The 22643-nt window shown below is 37.9% G+C and overlaps 1 pseudogene across 1 annotated transcript; it reads left to right on the forward strand.

The window, feature by feature from the left end:
• Positions 1-3532: 3532 nt before the first annotated feature.
• Positions 3533-6716, forward strand: LOC105541645 (annotated as a pseudogene). Its single transcript, XR_001006363.1, has one exon. The product of XR_001006363.1 is annotated as a probable ATP-dependent RNA helicase DDX10 pseudogene (transcript).
• The last annotated feature ends 15927 nt before the right edge of the window (positions 6717-22643 follow it).

Consider the following 22643-nt stretch of genomic DNA (forward strand, 5'->3'; position numbering starts at 1 on the left):
CTGAGCCAGCAGTGGCAACCTGTTCCAGTCCCCTTCCACACTGGGAAGCTTTGTTCTTTTGCTCTTTACAATAAATCTTGCTGCTGCTCACTCTTTGGGTCCACCCCGCCTTTATGAGATGTAACACTCACTACAAGGGTTTGCGGTTTCATTCTTGAAGTCAGGGACACCAAGAACCCACCAATTCCAGACACAATAGCATTCCCAAGGTTCCTCCTAGCCTACACTGGGACTCCGTGAAAATTAGGCCTCCTATCCCCCAACCTTCTACCCTCACCAGTGTCCCACTGAACACAGCCCTGCAGGCCTACAACTTGTGGAATGGGGCCGGGCTGAAAGACTGAGTGTTTCTGCACTCTGAATCAGAGTCTTGCCAAACCTTTATCTTCACCTTATCTCCAATGAACAATTTCCCAGGAAAGTTGAGGCAAAAACTCCTGAGGATTCCAGAACTTGGAATTGGTTTACAGCACAGGATGGATGATTTGTGTTGCCACGCTAAGTCAGGACCCAAAATATAAATAGCACCAACTACAAATGAGAAACTTCCCTTCCACCCAGTTCTACTGCTGCATATATAATGAGGTGACATTGGGCCTTGCATTTAGTTTTCCCGAGTCACAATTTCCTTATCTACGAATACCTGCCCTATTCCTTACCCTCACCAAACATTATGAGGTCCAAGTAAGTTGGTATGTGTGAACTTTAAGTCAATACGAGACAATTTATTATCAATTCCTGCCCCCCTAAATTCATCAGAATCACAGTAACAACCCAGTTGCTTAACAAATGTAAAAGAAGCAAGCAAACAAAACACCGTGACTATTATCAAAATATTTAAGTGTCAATACCCAACCAAGGCATTACCTTTTCTTCTTTTACATTACCTTTTCTGTAAGCCCATCCCTGATTCTTCACACCATGTCACCCTCTTCACAGATGAAATGAACTTGTTCCTCCTGATGTTGCCTCTGCATTTATAGCTACTTCTTTGTTGCACATACCTCAAAGAATTATAGTTAGTTGTTTGCTTGTCTGTCACCCCTGCCAGACTGTGAGGTCACTGAGGGCTGGAGCCATATCTGTAACCTAACCCTGACCTGGCTCACTGCCTGGCACATAAATCCTACTGTAGGTATCTTCAGAGGTGAAAAGAATGAGGAGCATTCTGACCTGCATTCTTTTCTCAACTGTGCACCTCACTAATGTCAAGAGTGAGCTTGGACAAATTCCTTTTCTTCCATGAAATGAGGACATCAGACTAAATCAAGTTTACAAACTCTTGCCCCACAGGCCCAATCTAGTCCTTCAGATGTGGTTTTTGGGCTACATAGTTGATGGAGTTAAAAAGAAACCTCAATTATGAACATTTAGAGAGCAGAAAATTTCATGTAAAACTTGAATTTTTAGCTTCTGTTTAAAAATGAGATTTCATAGCACGGGTTGTCACTCTCTATAGCAACAATGGATGGAGCTGGCCGGTATGTCCCTTCTAAGACAGGCTAGGAGCCGCCCAGTCCACCACAGTTCTCTTGATCCAGTCACTCATTTCTATTACCTGCCTCTGTCCTTACATGCATTTCATTAGAGTTTCTAAATACATTCTAGCTGTAATAATATCACTCTGGGTCTTTAGAAATCTTCTCCTAAACAGCTAAACACACACATATATTTTTTACCATGCAGACCGGAGGCTCTGAAGCCACCATTCCTATTGCACTACTCACTATCCTCACCCTGGGCTAAAGCCCCTTGCAATTAATGAAAGAAAGGAAAATACACCAAATAGAGGAAAAAACAGGGAGGAGGAGGAGGAGGAGAGGGAGGCTTTAGCTACAAATAGTGCTACTAGAGGTATTATGATACCATGCGTGGAAAATTAGATAGTTATACAGTGCCAGATTTTCCATGCAGCAGAGCAATCATTTTGTCTGTGATCCTGGAAACACACATAATAGGGGATGTGAAAAACTGGAGGTTAATCATCAGAAATTATTATGGCTTTGGGTGTCCCACTGGTGTTCTCTCCCTCCTGCTCCCCATGGCCCTCTTGCAAGGAGCTGCAACTAGCAATTTGAAATTTACACACCTTCACAGGAGAGATGCCTCATCTGCAGCATATCCATAACCTCCCAAGGCAAAGCTGCCATTACTTACAGTATAATCAGTAGCACAGCAGGTGCAGAGAGGAGGAGAGACCTAGGTACATATTACTAAGAAGCCTGATGAGTCCAACATACTGCTCTTCTCTAACAAGTATTGCCCCAGGAAATTTAAAATAGCACATCTCGATGTGCATGGCATACATCTGCTAAACCCATGTGGTGTTTGATTGGACAGATCAACACCAACCTAGCCTGCATTTTCTCTCCAGCTTCCTTCATACTCTGGCTAGATCAATTTGAGCACAGAGTCCAGCATAAGCTCTGTCTTTGGAACGTTCGGTTGGCTTCTTACAAAACTAACTGCATCCCTAAATTCCCAGGTTTTCCCCTTTCCCAAAAGCCTCAAGTTGATAACTGAAAGAAAAAATTATATTCTTTTCCCATACCATCATCTTTTTAGACTAGTATTCTTGTCTCATACCATGGTCTTTTAGTCTTGAGACTGGTCCATCAGCTAATGAAGAGCAGAAAAGTCTTACTTTATAAATATTTTTATTAGTATTTATGCTTTGGAAGTAGATAATTTTAGTAAGATAAGTCAATAACAGGCCAGGCACAGTGGCTCACACCTGTAATCCCAGTTACTCAGGAGGCTGAGGCAGGACAGTCGTCTGAACCCAGAAGGCAGAGGTTGCAGTGAGCTGAGATCGTGCCACTGCACTCCAGCCTGGGCAAGAGACTGAGACCCTGCTACACACACACACACACACACACACACACACCCAAAAAAAACTCAATAACAAGCACAATTAAATTGCAAACTCTTCCACTGTCTCCCGAAATATCCAAAGCAATCTATCTAGGTGCAGCTTCCAGTAAGTTTCTCCATCTCATGAACATTGTTCTCAAAGGTGATAGGTCTGGAGAGAGATGAGAATTACAGCAAATCCATTAGCTACATCTGAAAAAGACATTAGCTACACATTATTGACAATTTATCCACACCTTTTTCTTCTATGTGAAGGATAACACAGGCCCACATCCACAGCGTTGGAGAGAAGCACAGGTTTGGAATTCAAGAATTTTGAATTCTAGTCCTGGCTTCATTAGCTAGAACTGTGACCATCAGTAAACTCCGTAACTTCTCTGGATTTTTCTTCAACTTCAAAATAAAACAGATGAAGTAACTTCTAAAGCAGTGCTTCTAAAATTTTAAGATGCAAATGAATCACCTGAAGATCTTGTTAAAATACAAAGATTTAGAATGGACTTGACAACCTGCATTCCTAATGAACTCTCAGGTGATCCTGTTAATGGTCGGCCTCATGGACCACACTCTGAGAGCAAGGTGCTGGAGCACTGTTCACAAACTTGGCTGTGCACTAGCACCACATGAGTAATTTAAAAATACCAACACCTAAGCATGTGCCTCTGTGTGTTTTCCCCATGCTTGTTCTACGAGCCTGGCCTTAGGTGCTTCATGTCTGGGGGTGACCCGAGCTGTCGCTGCCTCCGTAATGGGCAAAACTGCAGACTCTCCGGGTTCGGGAGCCCAACCTGACCCACTGCAGAGCTTCAATCGCTGGAAGAAAAAATATAGCCACAGGCAGAAAAAAAAGAAGCAGTTGAGGAAGCAACTGAAGAAACCCAAATGGCAGGTTGGGTGCGAGGGTATCAGCCGCCTCATGCAGAACTATGAGAAGATAAATGTAAATGAAATTACAAGATTTTCAGCTTTTTCCTTGTCCAGAAAAAACACTGAAAGGTTTGCAAGAAGCTCAGTACCGTTTGGTAACTGAGATACAGAAGCAGACCACTGGATTGGCTTTGCAAGGTAAAGATGTACTTGGAGCGGCCAAAACTGGATCTGGCAAGACTTTGGCTTTCCTTGTTCCAGTGCAGGAAGCCTTATATCGTCTGCAATGGACCTCAACAGATGGGCTGGGGGTTCTCATAATATCACCTATGAGAGAACTGGCCTATCAGAACTTTGAGGTTCTCCAAAAAGTAGGAAAGAATCATGGCTTCTCAGCTGGTCTCATCATTGGTGCAAAGGATCTGAAATACGAAGCTGAGAGGATCAACAACATAAATATACTTGTGTGCACACCAGGTCGGCTTCTTCAACACATGGATGAAACAGCATCTTTTCACGCTACCGATCTCCAAATGTTAGTTCTTGATGAAGTAGATAGAACCTTGGATATGGGCTTTACTGATACTGAAAATCTCCCCAAGAAACATCAGACTTTACTTTTCTCAGCAACACAAACTAAATCTGTAAAGGACCTTGCACGCTTGAGTTTGAAAAACCCTGAGTATGTCTGGGTTCATAAAAAAGCAAAATGTAGCACCCCTGCCACTTTGGAACAGAACTACATAGTTTGTGAGCAGCAGCAAAAAATGAGTTGCTGTATTCCTTTTTGAGAAGCCATCTGAAGAAGAGCATTGTATTTTTTTCCAGTTGCAAAGAGGTCCAATATCTGTACCGAGTGTTTTGCCAGCTACGTCCTGGTATTTCTATCCTTGCCCTCCACGGCTGACAGCAGCAAATGAGAAAAATGGAAGTCTATAATGAGTTTGTCCATAATACAGCTGCGGTACTCTTTGCTACTGATAGTGCAGCCAGGGGGCCGGATTTCCCGGGTGTGAATTGGACTCCTCAGTTTGATTGTCCTGAGGATGCCAACACATATATTCACAGAGCAGGTAGAACTGCTGGGTACAAAGAGGATGGTGAAACTTTATTAATTTTGCTCGCCTCAGAAAAAAGCTATCGTGCAGCAGCTTCTTCAGAAGAAAGTACCTGTGGAGGAAATCAAAATCAATCCAGAAAATCTTATAGATGTCCAGAAAAAATTGGAATCTTTTTTAGCTCAAGATCACAATTTAAAAGAAACAGCTCAAAGGTGCTTCGTCTCCTATACACAATTGGTATACCTGATGAAGGATAAAGAAGTATTTGATGTAAGTTATCTATACCTGAATATGCCCTGTCTCTTGGTCTTGCTGTGGCACCATGCATAAGATTTCTTCAGAAAGTGCAGAAACAACCCATCAAAGAATTGGTAATGAGCCAAGCTGATGAAGTAATTGAGTCAATGGCTCCCTCCCTCACTGAGGACGAAGTGGAAGAATTTAGAGTCTTCTCCAATGAGAAAATGTCCATCCTTCTGAAAGGTGGAAAAAGACTCAAAGGCGCAGAGCACAGACTGGCTAACAATACTAGTGATGAAGAACAGGAAGAAGAGGAAGACGATGAAGAAGAAATGGAAGAGAAACTGGCAAAGGCAAAAGGATCTCAAGCTCCATCTCTTCCTAACACCAGTGAGGCACAGAAGATCAAGGAAGTTCCTATGCAGTTCCTAGACAGAGATGAGGAGGAAGAAAATGCTGATTTCTTGAAGGTGAAATGGCACAATGTGTTTGGATTTGACCTTAAAGAGGAGAAAACATTACAGAAGAAAGAACCTTCTAAATCCAGCATCAAGAAAAACAGTGACCAAAGTTGCAGAAGCAAAAAAAGTAATGAAGAGAATTTTAAAGTGAATAAGAAGATAACAGGTACTGATGAAGGAGAGTTGGTTCAGCAGTGGCCACAAATGCAGAAATCTGCCATCAAGGATGCTGAGGAAGATGATGACACGGGTGGTATCAACTTAGATAAAGCAAAGGGAAGACTTCAGGAGGAGGACAAATTTGACAAAGAAGAATATAGGAAGAAAATTAAGGCAAAGCATCAGGAGGAAAGACTGAAAGAAAGGGAAGCCAGAAGAGAAGCCAATAAGAGACAAGCGAAGGCCAAAGGTGAAGAGGAAGCCTTTCTGGATTGGAATGATGATGATGATGGATTTGATCCAAGCACACTCCCAGATCCAGATAAGTACAGAAGCTCTGAAGATTCAGATAGTGAAGATATGGAAAATGAAATTAGTGATACCAAGAAGAAGCAGGGGATGAAGAAGAGGAAAAACAGTGAAGTGGAAGACATGGGACCAACAAGTCATAACAGAAAGAAGGCCAAGTGGGACACTTTCGAGCCTTTGGATACTGGCCTGTCTTCAGCGGAGGATGAAGAGCTCGTGTTACATCTGCTAAGAAGTCAAAGCTAAATACTTCCTGCGCCTGCCTTCTCCTTGAAACCTTGGTTACGATTGTGTAGACAGGAAGTTGAAAAACAATTGATTTGGGGGCACTTAGGTACCATATGTCCCATTCCCAAAGGGCACATTTCTGGATAGAAGCGATCGTATCTCCAAGTCCCTCTCACAGGACATGCTTTGTGCCATCACTGAGCATACTCAGATCAAGGGTGGATGATACCATTTCCTGACCCTAGTTTCCAGCATGTGTTCTGTTAGAATTTTATCCATGGGCTCCTACGGCTTGTCATTGGAAATGCTGCCTTTGTTTTACTGGCAAGTTCTGGAGCTCTTGTGTCATTGTTAGAAATTCCTGTGTTGCTTACTGTACAGAAGTTTCTGTGTTACTGTTAAAATTGATCATGATTTTGATGTATTTAATATTTGCAAAGAGACTGAGTATGATGGACCAGCCCTGAGAAAGAATATTTTCGAATTGAGATGATCAATAATAAACATATTTCCTATTTTAAAAAAAACCAACACCTAGGTTCCACATCAGAGTGTGATTTAATGACTATAAACTGTGTTTGAGCATGGGGTGCTTTTAAAGTTCCCCAGGTGGTTCTAGTGTAGAGCAGAGTTTGAGGCACCCTGTCCCATTCCTTAAAACTCTAAAATGATGACCTTTATTTTTCAGTCACATTACATTTGTAGAGTGAAATTCCTTGTTATCTATTATCTCATGACAACCCAGAGAGCTAGCAGGGCAAACACTATTAACTTCGATTTACAAAAGAGATAACCAAGCACCCAAAGGGCAGGAGAATTGCCTAATGGCATACAGCTAATGGCAGACCTTCTGCTACTAGAACAACTAGAACACAGCATTCCTGATAAACAACCTGTGTTTTCCCCCGATTGCTTTGCACTGGCTGTACAAACTAATAATGACAAAGAGAAAAAATGATAGTAGCTTTTCTGCCCCAAATTCCACTAAAAATAATATGAATGACAATGTAAGAGAGAAATACATGCAACTAGTTAAACAATTAAATGCGTAATTGGTGGAGGAGCTACTTGGCTGCTGTGGGTGATACTAACAAGGAGAATAAGGTTGCTAAGGTTATGTCAGCAGGACCAACCATTAGACGTCAAGTGAGCACAGCTAGATGGATTAATGCAGCACTAGGAATACAACAAAATGTACTGGGGAAGTGCCATAACAAATCCTGGGCAAGAGACCAGACAGTCTTCCATTTGATAAAACTAGGAATTTATTGGAACTTGTTGAGATAGCCATCCCACTTCTAAACACTGCAAAACCTACACAGAGAAACAAAACAAACTTAAAAGTTCTGGCTTTGGAACTAAGGCAAGTGGTGGAAATTAATAAACAACCAAGTAAACAGGAGGTAGAAAAGAAGAAACTGGTATTTTTTAATGCTTACTATGGACCAGCCAGTTGTATGAATTATCTGGCCTTACTCTTATTTGTAAGGTAAGCTTTATTATTCCCATTTTACAGATCAGAAGGTGAGTCATAGAGTTTGTCTTTTACACCAACTTACATTTGAATGTCAGAGATGGGTTTAAGCCTAGGTCTGTCTGATTCCAAACCTCTCATGTCCTTTCTTCTATCCAAACTAATTCCTGTAACTAAATCAAACATTTTCAGGTGAACTACTGTTCTTCCCCAAATCTTCATCTTGTCTATGTAGCAGAGACAAAATACTACTATAATGTCATAACTTGTTGATGCTGTTATTCCACAAAACAATAAAAACACTATGTATAGATTTGGCCAAAACAAAATCAAAACCAAAAAACTTTCCATTGACCTTCTGGCCTTTTGGCTTTGCAAAAGTGAAGCCCAAATCCTTTTCAACAGAGGCTGAGAAACTGCACCCTAGAGGTCAGATGTGGCCTACCAACATGCTTCATTTGAAACATACAATATCAACCCTCATAGTGTTTTTTAAATTTTGGAAGCAAAACCCAGTCACCTCATAGAAATGGGAATTCCTGTTGTCTCTCCAAATAGTAGGAAGAGTTGGGAATGCCCCACTCATGCTCTCATGTGGTGTCAAGAGCTAAAGTTGAGTCCCAGGTTCTCTGTAGGTGAAGCATCTGTTATCTACTAACCACGGTTCCCATCTTTCCCTATTTATTATATATGTCAGATGACAAATGTCATCACACTTAAGCTAAATATTTCCTAAACTTTTTCCTATCAAAGGTTGTGTTAAAAAATACACCCAAGAAGCCCGACCATTTATTTCAAAAAGACTGAAGACAGTATACTTTTTCTTATAACAAGCCCACATCACCCATATATATATATATGGATATATATATATACTTTTTTTTTTTTTTTTTTTTGAGACAGAGTCTCGCTCTGTCACCCAGGCTGGAGTGCAGTGGCACAATCTCGGCTCACTGCAAGCTCCACCTCCCAGGTTCATGCCATTCTCCCCCCTCAGCCACCTGAGTAGCTAGGACTACAGGCACCTGCCACCATGCTGGGCTAATTTTTTGTATTTTTAGTAGAGACGGGTTTCACCATGTCAGCCAGGATGGTCTCGATCTCCTGACCTCATGATCTGCCCACCTTGGCCTCCCAAAGTGTTGAGATTACAGGTATGAGCCACTGTGCTCGGCCCATCACCCATTTATATTTACCAGATTACAAAGATATTTGAATTTATAAATCCTGCTTTTCAGGAATGGGTGAGCTGAGAAAACCAGATGCTAAACTCTTCTATCTAATAACATAAAAGGCCTTCTTAAATAAAGGTAGAGTTTCATCTGAAAAGGAGGTTAGGTTTACTGCAACATGGACCACAGCCTGAAGGTAAAGAGAAAGGGTTTTGTTATTCTTTTTTCTTTGCAGTTAGCCCAAGAGAAAGTTGGGGTGTCAGGTCTCTGAATAAAAGGAAACCTGGTCAAATGTTCTCACTCCTATTGTGGAGGTAAACACTGCCACTGGGTTGGAACAGAGAAGGAAAATCAGTAGACATCATCTGATATTATGGAATTATAATAGGCAAATTCATATTTAAGATTTTTTTCTGTGTTGTAATTTCCTGAATTACCTGCAGCTCTTCAGCAGAGTTTGCAAAATGTTTGCGTTTAATCATAAGTATACTACAGAGAGTCAGATGAGAGCCTTGTTTTCACATTTGGAACAAAGTTGCAAGGGAGTGTGGAAGCAGCCTGGAGAAGCTGCCACAAGACTCCCAAATCCATCCCCCAGAATTAAATTTGGAAAACAGAATGTGTTCCTTGGGGATTTCCAGATACAAAAGGGATGAGAACCTGAAGACAAGTCTTCCTGTGGTTATGCTGTGGAATGTGGCAGTAGGGAGATCTACTATTACTATCAAGATACAAAAGGGGCCTGCAGGCCCTGATAGCCAGAGGACCTGGGGATACTTGGTTTACTAACAAACACAGTGGCAGTGAAACCTGATCTGTGCCATGGCTTCTATCTCTATAGGATGCCTCCAGAGCTGTTTATATATAAAAATAATAATAAATAAAAGAATTATTAAAACAATGAATGATATTATATGTGTGGCATGAATGGTATATGTCTTCTTGATAGGTTTTTCCAGGCACGTAGCCAAGAAAAATCCAAAAACTGGAAGGAAAATCAGTGTTTAATGGAATAAAAGTGTGACTAGTGTTTCAAATTAATGTTTGAACCTGTATAGACTGCGATGTATTTATCTTTACTTCCTATATATCTAGTACACAAATTCTTCACACATGGTAGGAGCTAAATAATTGTTCATTTAAATTGAAAAATTAAAATAAAAATTATCATGAGTATCTGAGAACTGTCTTAGTTCTCAGACAATAAGAGAATTAGTATCTGAGAACTAAGATAGCTGTTCCTAAAACTATATTCAGAAAAATTCTGGCTTTCTAGAAAGACATGTCATAGGAATTCTGAGAGATGTCTGCAGTAATTTACAATTATTACTAATAGGGTGTAGGTGCTGACAGGTAAGTAAGTCAAGTTAGCTTCATCAGCTTAGAAGTCAGCATTGGTGCTAGATGCTTCTTTATCTCATGCAATCCTCAATAACCCTACAATGTGAGTATTATTTAATTTACAAATTATTACATGGTAAAGACCTTTGTGGCCCTCCTGTATATTTGAAAATATAAATGTATTTGCAATGCCAAGAGCAAATCATAGAAAAAGGTACTAAAGGCAAAAAGCAGCTATTCATGACCTATTACTAAAGAAATCAAAAGATCTGTTCCTCACACTTGCTTGCTCTTTTGGAACATTCATACTGGCCAGAGAAATAATTGTTGATAAATGAGCTTCAAAATTATTCTTTGGCACAACAGATCAGTAATAACATCCGTGTAAATGTAATATCACAACATAAACACTCAAAGCCACAGAGAAGAAAATAATGCCGTTTGGTTTGGTTTCATTTAGGGGAGCTTATTACCTATTTTTTGAACAAGCCATTCTCTCTACAAAACCCAGCTAGCAAATCTGCCTTGCCTATTATCATTGTGAGAATAATGTAGCAAACAGATGGAGGGTTTCATACAATTTGTTGAACTAAATTTAACAGGTTTGGCTGTGAGTGTTAACTTATTTTATATTCTATTTGTGCTGTGTTTGTAATAGATGCACACACATGAATCAAAACAGAAAATCTGTACCTAGTACAGCTGGTTTGATAATGTTTTTATTATAGCACCACATACTTCTAATTAGAAGGCTTTATATTTGGGCCACCAAGAAATTCTGGCTGCAGAGCTGCTTGTGTGGCATTCACACATAACAAAAAATATAAATACTATGGAAACATTTGAACCCTTGCTCCACCTATGGCACCATATGTGAAAGGGACTAGGACCATAGTCATTAAATTAATAAAAACCTACTAAATAAATGAACAATCGAAGAGTACACTACAATATTTAATAGGTGGCATTCATTTGGCTTACAGATCCAAGTAGGACTGTATTGGTGACAGGTGAAACATGGAACACTATGTCAAAAATATGAGTCAAGAAAACTGAACGCCATTAAATGTTAAATGGTAGCAAGAATCCTCAAACTTCAACTCAACTTCACGATGTGAATTCTACTGTTAAGGAAGCTCTCATTTTATCAACACAAGGAACCAAATGGAACATAATTGAGAAACCATTTTTAAGCAATATCCTCCTAAAATTACTTATTAACTCATGTTACCCTGTGATCGTATTTCCCATTCATTGAAATGGCAGGATGGAAGCTATAAAAGTAATGTATGTGATGGTAGTGAGAAGTAAAGAGTGCAAGTCATCAGGAACCTCTCCTCTACGCCCAAAAATAAGCTGGACACATAGGAGACACATGTAAACACAGCCACATACACACCAAAGAAGATCCAAGTGGGGGAAAAAAATAGCAATGTGCAGGTCCACATTCAGAATTTTACATTCTCCAGGGATACGATAATATAATATACACAAAGCTGGCTTAAGAAAAAGCCTTCTAAATTTCTTTGAATTAAATAGTCCTTTATTTAAGTAGACTGTACTCACCAGTAAATTGCAAGGTATTTTGAGTTTGCACCTCTGATGTTTGAAAAAACATCTACAATTAGGAATCAAGGCCTGAGCCCTTCTTGCCCTTAATTAAAGGCACTGCTCTCCTTGTCAAGGCTTCATAGTCCCTCTTTCTCTTATGCTTGACAAAGCAAAGGGAGGTGAAAGAGTCACTGATTTTAATCTCACTAGCCTTTCTCCAGGTGCCAGCCTCAGCAAGATTTTTATTATTGAAGAGGAATATGACCCAATCTCATTCATCTGGCAAGTTCTCTTAAGTTACTTTTGTTTGAATATCAATAGTATCGAAAAAAAGTTAAAATAATCGTATGGATCAGACATGGAACACCCAGAGACTATGTTCTTTAAAGCTGATCAGAAGTTAGATTTTTAACACTTTCTAAAGCAAACCAGTATCTGTTACAAAGTAAGAAAAGTGATTTTTACATAATAATCACAGATATGTGAAAATGAGATAGAAAACAACATATAGACTGAAAATAAAACAAAGTGAAAAATTTGCTTGACAAAGTCACCATTGTTCCTGTAGCAAAAAACCTAGTCCATTCCACTGAGTTTATCTCTGTCTCTGGACAGTAGGAATTTACCCTTCAGTCAATCAATACTCAGTATGGAGGATAGAGAGAGGATACTGAGATATCCCTCTCCCTACGGGATGCAAAACACCCAAAATATTATTTTTAAAGTGTTTAAGTCCCTTTTAATTATATCAATCATAAATGGCACCTTTTGTTTATTGAGTGTCTTTATATTCAGAGATCCAGGACTTTTTACTGAAACTATCAAATTCAAACACCTTATTATTAACTCTCAATGACTTTTTTGTTTAAATTCTCTAAAAGTATGTACCATTACAAGGATTTTATATTTTTTTAATTCCCTTCTAAAAAAAATCCCTTCTGGCAATAATCTTTCTTTCAATTACTGTTAGCATTAAATATTTTTAAAGCCGTAATTACTCATATTCTTCATCTTTCTTTGTATCTCTGGATTCCATTTTTCTCCCCACTTCTTACTAAGAATCTATATGAGGATTTTTTTTTTCTTTTTTAAGTCCTCTGAATTACTTTAATTGCTCAATTTTCTAAACTATTCTTTTTTTCTTTTCTTTTCTTTTTTTTTTTTTTTTTTTTTGAGACAGGGTCTTGCTCTGTTGCCCAGGCTGGAGTGCAGCAGTGTGATCTCGGCTGATGCAACCTCCGCCTCCTGGGCTTAAAGGATCCTCCAACCTCAGTCTCCCAAACAGCTGGAACTATAAGCATGCACCACCACTCCTGGCTAATTTTTGCTTTTTTTGTTGTTTGTTTTAGAGATAGGATTTTGCCACGTTGCCCAGGCTGGTCTAGGACTCCCAGACTCAAGGGCTCTATCTGCCCCTCAGCCTCTAAAGTGCTGGGATTACAAGCATGAGCCACCCCACCTGGCCTAAACTATTCTTCATTGCCTTCATTTTCTGACTCTATCTTCTTACTTTAAAGTATACCTTTAAGTGTTTATCTCCCAATTTATGCCTACCCCTGTATTAGGCTCTGTGAGAAAACAAAAGAAGTCTAACAAAAGAAGTCGAACAAAACAAAACAAAAGAAGTCGAACCCAGTGTTCCTGCCTTTTAAAAGCTTACGACTAGGGACGAATATTTGGAACCGTTTGAAAATTTTATTTCTTGCTGAAGACATAAGACATCCATACAAACAACAGCAAAGGGTTTGGCATCAAGTTCATATGTAGTATACACTAAGCTGGTTACAGATGTTTCTAGAAAGAAAACACATAACTTCTTCTCAACCTCTCTTGAGATTCGTATTTCTAAGTGTCACCTAGATAAACCATAGATGGGTCAAATTCAGAATGTTTAAAATCAGTATCAGCATTTCTATGAACTCCTGTCATTACTCCAGTTTTCTACACCTGAATGAGTAACTACTTTAATTCACCAGTTCAGTCTCCTATAAGTTGTCCTTAAGGATGAACTCTCATTCTCCACATCTAGAATGAGGTCTGGTTGATGCAAGCTTCTACATACCTCTCAACTCTGACCCCACTGCCTCCCTTCTCTTCCCATTGTCATTGCCTTAATGAAAGTAAACCATCTTAACTCACATGAAGCACTGCTTCCATCCCCCAACTCATTCCTCTTCCTGCCTATCTACAAGCAGAAAGATCTTTCTAAAACATACATTGCAACAGAAAACAGCCCACTGATGGTTCCCTGTGGCCTAGAGAATAAAGTACAAATACCCCTTTTCAATCCCTAGGGCCTGTCCCCAGTTTAACCACAGCCTTCCTTTCCAATCTTGTTCTAGCCTCCATTCATGTGCACCCTACATTCCAGCTTCTCATCATTCCCTGCACATCTCAGGCTTCTTCACAGCTACAAACTTCTACTCACTCTGTTCCTTTCAAGAATGTCCTTCTCTCATCAAGAATCCCCTGAATCACAATGCCTCCTACAGGACCCAGCTCCAGTGAGAAACGTTTTACAAATCATTCAACTACAATTACTCTTCCCCTACGTGTCTTCCAAAGCAGTGTATCCATGTCTCTAGTACAGTGTTTTTCACATATAGTTCACATATATTTAAATAATTTATACCTTCTTCCGAACTCTTCAAATATATAAATTTGGACATTCATCTTTAGTCAGCAGTATCTAACTGGCATAATAGCTAGCCAACAAATTTTGAATGAATACATGGATAAATTACAGATGGCATTAAGAGACAATGTGGAACTTTAAGATTTGCCTGAAGAAATAAAAGATTTAGTCTGTTGAGGAGTCCACAAATACTCAGACCTCATCAGAATGAACTCCATTACAAAAATGGTTTATCTAAAGTTTTTTAGATAAGAAAATAATTTTCTTTCTCTACATACAGTCTGTCTAACAGCAGGTCTTCAGAACTATAAAGATCTTATGGATAAGAAGAGAACTGAAATCTTCACAGGTCATTGGGTCTATTATCAGGTAGATGTTATCTTTCAAATGCCTCATCTATGCCCACCAACTGCAAGAAGAGGACATTAGAATTCCCCAACTCCCACCACAAAGACAACTAATGTAATACTCAGGAATTCCAAGGAGCTTAGAGGGACAAGAAGGTGAACACATGGAATTTTTCTCATTTTCCTGTGAATTCAGAGTACACTCTTTTACTCATTAATTTAATTCTGAGCAATTGTGCACCATCTCTATTTCACTTCAGCTCTTTCAGACACATGAATCTGGAGAAAGGGTTTGGAGGGGTAATATTTCATATTTAGTCAAAGGAATGAATATTTTGGGGTGGCTGTAGACATCTGTTATGATTATTTTAACTGGAGTCATCTTGTGCAAAGGCAACAAATGTTTTCTCACTGGAAAGGTTTGCTCTTGGCCACTGGGTTTCCACTTCCAAAGTAAATTGGGAGACTTGGGCAAAGTTTGTATCTCTCCCATCTCAAATCTCTGATTTTACCTAGATTGATGATTCTCAAAATATGGTCTGGGAACCTCTGGGGATCTTTGAGACTATCAGAAGGTAAGTCAAGTCAAAACTACTTCCCTATGAGTAAGGAGATGCATGTTCATTTGAGTTTTCCAGAGTGATATTGCAACAGATTGAATGCAGTGGTAGATATGAGACCCCAACTGTCTTTCTGACAGACATTAGAGATTTGCAGAAATATAAATAATGCCACTTTTCTCACTAAATATTTTTGTCTTAGAAAATAATTTTCATTAAAAATATGCTATTTATGAAAGCATTTAATAGGTTTTTAATGTATTCATAAGTAATTTTTAAGCTTGTTAGCTTTAATTTCTAATATTATTAATATCAATAGACATAAACTACATAAACACAGTCTCTTTTTGGTCCTTAACAATTTTTAAGACTGGCAAAAAGTCTTGATATATTTTTTAGAATGATTGATATAAAACTTGAGCTAAACAAAGATAAAATTGTCAATTTTTTGTTCCCAAGCCAAATTATTCAAATTACTCTTAAAACACTTATCTCCAGCAGCGCTTTCTAACAGACCTAATTTCAGCATCCGACTCTTTCATTAACTTGTTGGGTAACCTCAGCCATGTCAATTAGTTGTTTGAGAATCATGTTTTTTGAATAATCTGTAAAATGAGAATAATAACAGTAATAGCTTAATGGATGTTACTAAGTGACTGACATTGTTCCCAGTGCTTCGTATGTATTAATCACTTAATCCTCATAACCACCTTATGAAAAAAGTACTTACTATATTATCCCAACTTTGCAGAGAATAAAATAATTGAAGCATAGAAAGACAAAGTAATGGGTCCCCTAATCAGATATCTAATAAGCATTAGAACTAGGATTTGAACCTATGCAATATGAGTTCAGTGGGTTCATTATATATATTGCCTCTTAGATCCCTTTAGCTGTAAATGGCTGTAAATAGACAGTGTCTCAAAGAATGCATGTCATATACAATGAGTGCTGATCTCCAGCCTTTCATCTTTAACTTTGTAAAACTTGCCTCCCCAGCCTCTTTACCTTTTCACTTTGCCTTATGTCTCTTCTTGTAAGGTCTTTCTCTAACATTATTTTCCAAATATGATCCTTTAGAAACATACAAAAAAAAGATCATCATGTTACTCTCAATGTTTATGACAAATTTCTCTATTTGTAAAATTCTGAATGGACCAAATACAGTATGTCTATGGCCTGTGACCCATAGGCTGTCAGTATGCAAACTCCGATACAACGGAACCAAATCAATTTCATTTCATATGATTTCATGGTATCACATTTCATGTGATATTAAACCAAAAATGTGGGGATGATTATGCAATTATTAAAAAAGAGTAGCAATACAACTACTATCACTTCATAGAATGAGGCTACTTGAACAGACAGGAACTATCCAGAGAACATATTATCTGAAACATTGACTCAGAAAACCTGTGGAGAAGTTGAGTGAGAAAGCACCTGAGAAAAAGCAAAGGGAACAATTGCAGGAGGAAGAAAAAGCAAATCATGTCATTCCCTGACTCAAAACACAGCAGTGACTTCCAAATTCAGTGAGAATGAAATCCAACTCTCAATCACTGTTCACAAGACCTTACACAGTCTTCCTGCATACCACTCTTAACCTGTGATCTCTACATTCTGGCCAGGCAGGCTTGCTTTCTCTTTCTTCAGCATACTAAACCCCACTTGAGGGTCTTTACATTGTGGTTGCCTAAGCCTCAGATATCTCTTTTCCCAAATCTTCAGCTCAAAGTCACTTCATTTAAGAGGTCTTCCCTAGCTGTCTAATGTAATTAGCACCGTCAACCCCACTCCCTGCATTATAATACTCCATTTTTTATTTTTATTTTTAGGCCTATCTAGACTAGCTGTAAAGTATCTTTATATATGGATTTACTTGTTTATTTTTCTGTCTTCTGCTAAATGCTATACAGGTAGCAGGGAACTTGTCTGCTCTATTCCCAATAGTGTCTGGCATCTAGAAAGTACTTAATAAGTGTTTTTGAATGAATGTTGAATAAATGAAGGACTCTGAAATATGTGCTGATTATGCATTACCATGGAGTCACAGGTTCTTATATGTATGGAGCCACTGCAGAAAAGTATTTTTCATCCTTCTGGGGGTAATTTCTTTCCCCTCATTGTCCAAAGGAAGGAGGCTTAATGCAGTCAAGATTCCCCGAAATGTATGAATAATTAGCCAGAGAGATGAGATATTGAGAGACAAGGTCTAATAGATACTCTGACTAAATTCTGTTGAGAGCTTCTAGATGCATTATTGATTATGCATGCATTCAGCCTCTTGCTGTTTGCACATCAGCATTTGCACCAATGAATAAACTCTGGGAGGATCTTTCTGAAGCTATCTGAACAGAAGTCATTTATTACAGCAATTAAAAATAATATGGTCATGATATTACTGCAAAATAATGATATTTATTTAGTACAGTCGTTAAGGAGTTATATTAAACTTTGTATTCTTGAGATGACCCTTAGATTTAACACATTAGATAATATCAGGCCATATTTTATTAGAAATGGATGTTTCTCTTGCATGTCAGTGCACAGTAGATAATTTGAATAAAAATATATTGGCTAAAGAAACAGTGAGCTAATAACAGCTTTTGATCTGGGAAATTTGCCAATCTTGATGGCATCAAATGTGCATTGTATATTAAGAAAAGTTATTATCCCTCTCTATTTAACTTCCTTATTAAGAACTTTCCCACATAATCTGAGGAGATACCTGAACAAAGAAGTACAATATTAAAATATCTTCTCCACTCTTAAACTCACAAATAGACTCCTACCCTACCGGATTAACTTATTGTTCTGGTCATTTGATGATTCATGACATCCTTTGAAAGTAAATGTCTTTTCAATAACTCTACAGGGTGTTAGACCTAGAGCTTATTCCTGCAGAATGTACTTTTTGAAAATATAATCTTCAAGAAACCATTGTGGGATCTTGGGTCTACCCGTACGAACGGAGTTCCACTACCACCAGTCTACGGAACCTGGTTCACAAAAGGTGATCTGTTGCTACTTAATAGCCAAGTCCAGTCATCTTCATTTCATCCCATCCTTTTGCTCATAACCAACCTTCCATTTCTATTATTTTTTCACTTTTATTTTAGGTTCAGAAGTATATATGCAGGTTTGTTACATAGGTAAACTGTGTGTCTCAGGGATTTGGTATACAAATTATTTTGTCGCCCAGGTAATAAGTATAGTAACCAATAGGTAGTTATTTTCATGCTCTCCCTTCTCCTACCCTCCACCATTGGTGTCTGTTGTTCCCCTCTTTGTGTCCATATGTTCTTGTTGTGTAGCTCCCACTTATAAGTGAGAACATGCAGTACTAATGTTCCTGTGTTAGTTTGCTTAGAAGAATGGTCTCCAGTTCTATATATGTTGCTGCAAAGGACATGAATTTTTTTGTTTTGTTTTTATTTTTTTTTGTTTGTTTGTTTGTTTGTTTTGAGATGGAGTCTCACTCTGTTGCCCAGGTTGGAGTGCACTGGTACCATCTCAGCTCACTGCAACCTCTGCCTCCCGGGTTCAAGCCATTCTTCTGCCTCAGTCTCGTGAGTAGCTGGGATTATAGGCACCCACCACCACGCCTGGCTAATTTTTTGTATTTTTTAGCAGAGACGGGGTTTCACCATGTTGGTCAGGCTGGTCACAAACTCCTGACCTCAGGTGATCCACCTGCCTCAGCCTCTCAGAGTGCTGGGATTACAGGCGTGAGCCACCGCACCTGGCCAATCTCATTCTTTTTTATGGCTGCATAGTATTCCATGATGTATATGTATCACAGTCTCTACATTCTTTAAGACTCTGCAATCCAGCACATTCAAAATCTTCACTGAGCCTCCAAAGCTCGTTTTTGTCTGCTTGATCTGCTCTTTAACCTTTATAACAATTTGTAGAAGTGAAATATGGCCAACAAATGTCAATAAAGAACAAGGAAATGATCACTCCATTATATAGAAAAGCCTATATATAGAGAAAGAGTGTGCACATATATAATATACATATATGCGTACATATATGTATACATGGTATATATAATATACATGTAGATGTATATGCAGTGTATATATAATACTGTAATATATTATCTATAGGTATATGTATATATATTACAGTATACATATGTATATATACATATACATATTATATATAATATACACTGTATATTACACACCATTATACATAGTATATCTATATATAGATATATACACACATATACAGATACAGCATACATAGTACATATAGTATACTTAGTATATATAGTATACTATATATTTATATAGCATACTATCTATATATAGTATACTATATAAATATATATAGCACATATAAATATATAGTATATAAATATATGCAGCATACATAGTATACACATAGTATAGTATATGTAGACAGTATGCTATATACATACAGTATATATACACTTTGTGTGTATATATCTATGTATAGATATACTGTGTATAATAGTCTGTCTATATATATCCAGTGTTATTACATATGCTGTGTGTATATATACTATGTATACGATATATTTACATATATACTGTGTATATAGTATACTATCTATAGATACATTGTATACTCTATATATATACTGTATACACACACACACAAATACATATATAAATACATATGTAGTGGCTAAACAGTTGTATTAGTCAGGGTTCTCCAGAGAAACAGAACAAATAGGATGTGTGTGTGTGTTTGTGTGTGTGTGTAGAGAGATCTTAAGGAATTTTCTCATATGATTACAGGAGCTGGCAAGTCCAAAATCTGAAGGGTAGGATGGAGACCCAAGCAAGAGTTAATGTTGTAGTCTCAAGTCGAAAGTTAATCTGGAGGCGGAATTATTTCTTCTTTGGACCTAAAGCCTTTCTCTTAAGGCCTTCAACTTACTGGATGAGTCCCACCCACACTGCAGAAGGTAATACACTTTACTTACTTATTTAAATGTCACTTACATCTAAAAAATACTTTCACAGCAACGTGTAGACTGGAGTTTGACCAAAAACTGGGGACCATGGCCTAGCCAAGCTAACATAAAATTAACCACCACAACAGTTAATATTATTCCAGTATTACAGAAAGAAACAGGTTTTGTAAGGCTTATTTAACCAAAGTTACCAACCACCACATGTTGGAGTCCACACTAGAAGATAGATCCTTTTGCTCCTCATTATATGCACATTCCACTAGTCTCACTGCATGTTTGTTATTGTATTGCAGAAGATTTTAATTTTTATGAGAGTTTTACATTCCCTCAAATAAGAGACCCAAAATTCAGGGTGTATTTAGCTCTGACTTGACAGCCAAAGACCTACACCTGCCCAATGTCAAGAGCACAGAACTTGTGCTTAAGAGGTGACTACTGACACATATAATGTGAGCCTTTCAAGGTAAACTAAGACATCAAGTTTGGAATGTCACTCAAGGGAGTACTTCAGAATTCACAAAGCTACTTCCTTTCAACATGAATTTCCAAAATTCAAAAGTATTTTTGAGTATACAGACCCAGACATCACAGAACATAAAGTTTTGTATCAAAAATTAAGTTTGATGTGAAAGACAATGTCAAGAGAATGAGAAGATAAACCACAGACTGGGAGAAAATATTTGCAAAGGACATATCTGACAAGGGAATATTATCCAAAATATACAAAGAACTCTTAAAACTCATCAATAATAAAACAGAATAAACCAATTAAAAATGGTCAAAAGACCTGAACAGACACTTCACTAAAGAATATGAAAGCAAATAAAGCATATGAAAAATCGTTCAACATTTTGGTGTACAGTATATGGGTTTTGGCGTGTGTGTGTGTGTGTGTGTGTGTAGACTGATAAAAAACAAAATAGCATTCGGCCTTCAAAAAGAAGGAAATTCTGCCATTTGCAACAACACGGATGAATCTGGAGGACATTAAGCTAAGTGAAATAAGGCAGACACAGAAAAGCAAATACTGTAGGATCTCACTTATATGTGAAATCTAACAAAGTCAAATTCACAGAAGCAGAGAGTAGAGTGGTAGTTACCATAGACGGGGGGTGAGGAAAATGTAGACAAGTTGGTCAAAGGGTACAAAGCATCAGTTATGCAGGATGAATAAGTTTTGTAAATCTAATGTGAAGCATGGTGACTATGCTGTATGGAATACTTGAAACTTGCTAAGAGAGTAGATCTCACCAAAAAAAAAAGATAACTATGTGATGTGATAAGTGTTCATTAGCTTGATAGTAGTAATCATTTCACAATGTATATATACATACATCAAAACATCATGTTACACACCTTATATACAGTTTTTATGTGTAAATTGTGTATTTTACAAATTTCTATTTGTAAATTATATCTCCCAATAAAGCTAAAAAAATAAAATGTAAAAAACAAAAAAGTTAAAATAAAATGTAAGAAAGAAAGGACATGGAGGAAACTTAAATGCATATTACTAGGCGAAAGAAGCCAGTCTGAAAATGCTATGTACTGTGTGATTACAACTCTGTGACATTCTATGAGGACAGATCAGAGTATCCATATGATACTATAATTGTGGATACATGTCATTACATACTTGCCAAAACCCACAGAATGGATGACATCAAGAATGAACCCTAGTATAAATGATAGACTTTAAGTGATAATGATGTATCAATGTAGAATTCATCGATCGTAACGATGAATTACATCATGTGCCCCAGTGGTGTTGATAGTGGAGGCGGTTGTGAGGATACAATGGAACTCTCTATACTTTCTGCTCAATTTTGCTGTGAACCTAAAACCGCTGTAAAAATAGACTATAATTAAATGACAAAAAAAGAACTTCAGTTTTGAGAATAAAAAGTAAGAATAAAAGTGTAGACTAAGAGACTACAAAGTAGAAAAGTGTGTAAAAGAATACCTTCAAATAGTGATCTGTGGTGAGTTGTACCAGAAAGCTTGTTCCTATAAATCGGGATATCTGGCTTCTAATCTCAGCTCTGTTATCCACCAGGTGGTTTGATCTGGGAAAATTCCCTCTCCGTGACTTGTCTAAATAGCTCATTAGTGGCCTGACCTGAACCCATAGTTTTGTCTATTTACAGTCCTCCCCCATTACCTAAGGTTTGACTTTTTGAAGTTTCAGTTACCCACAGTCAAGCTTGTTCTAAAATACTAAATGAAAAATTCCAGAAATAAACAATTCATAAATTTAAATTGCACATCATTCAGATTCGCATAATGAAATCTCAAGCATCATGCTATGACCCACTTAGGATGTGAGTCATCTCTCTGTCCAGCACATTCATGCTATATGTATACAGTAACCGCTGGTTAGTCACTTAGTAGCCATCTTGGTTATCAGAGT

The sequence above is a fragment of the Mandrillus leucophaeus genome, unplaced genomic scaffold, assembly GCF_000951045.1.
Source record: "Mandrillus leucophaeus isolate KB7577 unplaced genomic scaffold, Mleu.le_1.0 Scaffold242, whole genome shotgun sequence".
In the NCBI taxonomy this organism is placed as follows: Eukaryota; Metazoa; Chordata; class Mammalia; order Primates; family Cercopithecidae; genus Mandrillus; species Mandrillus leucophaeus.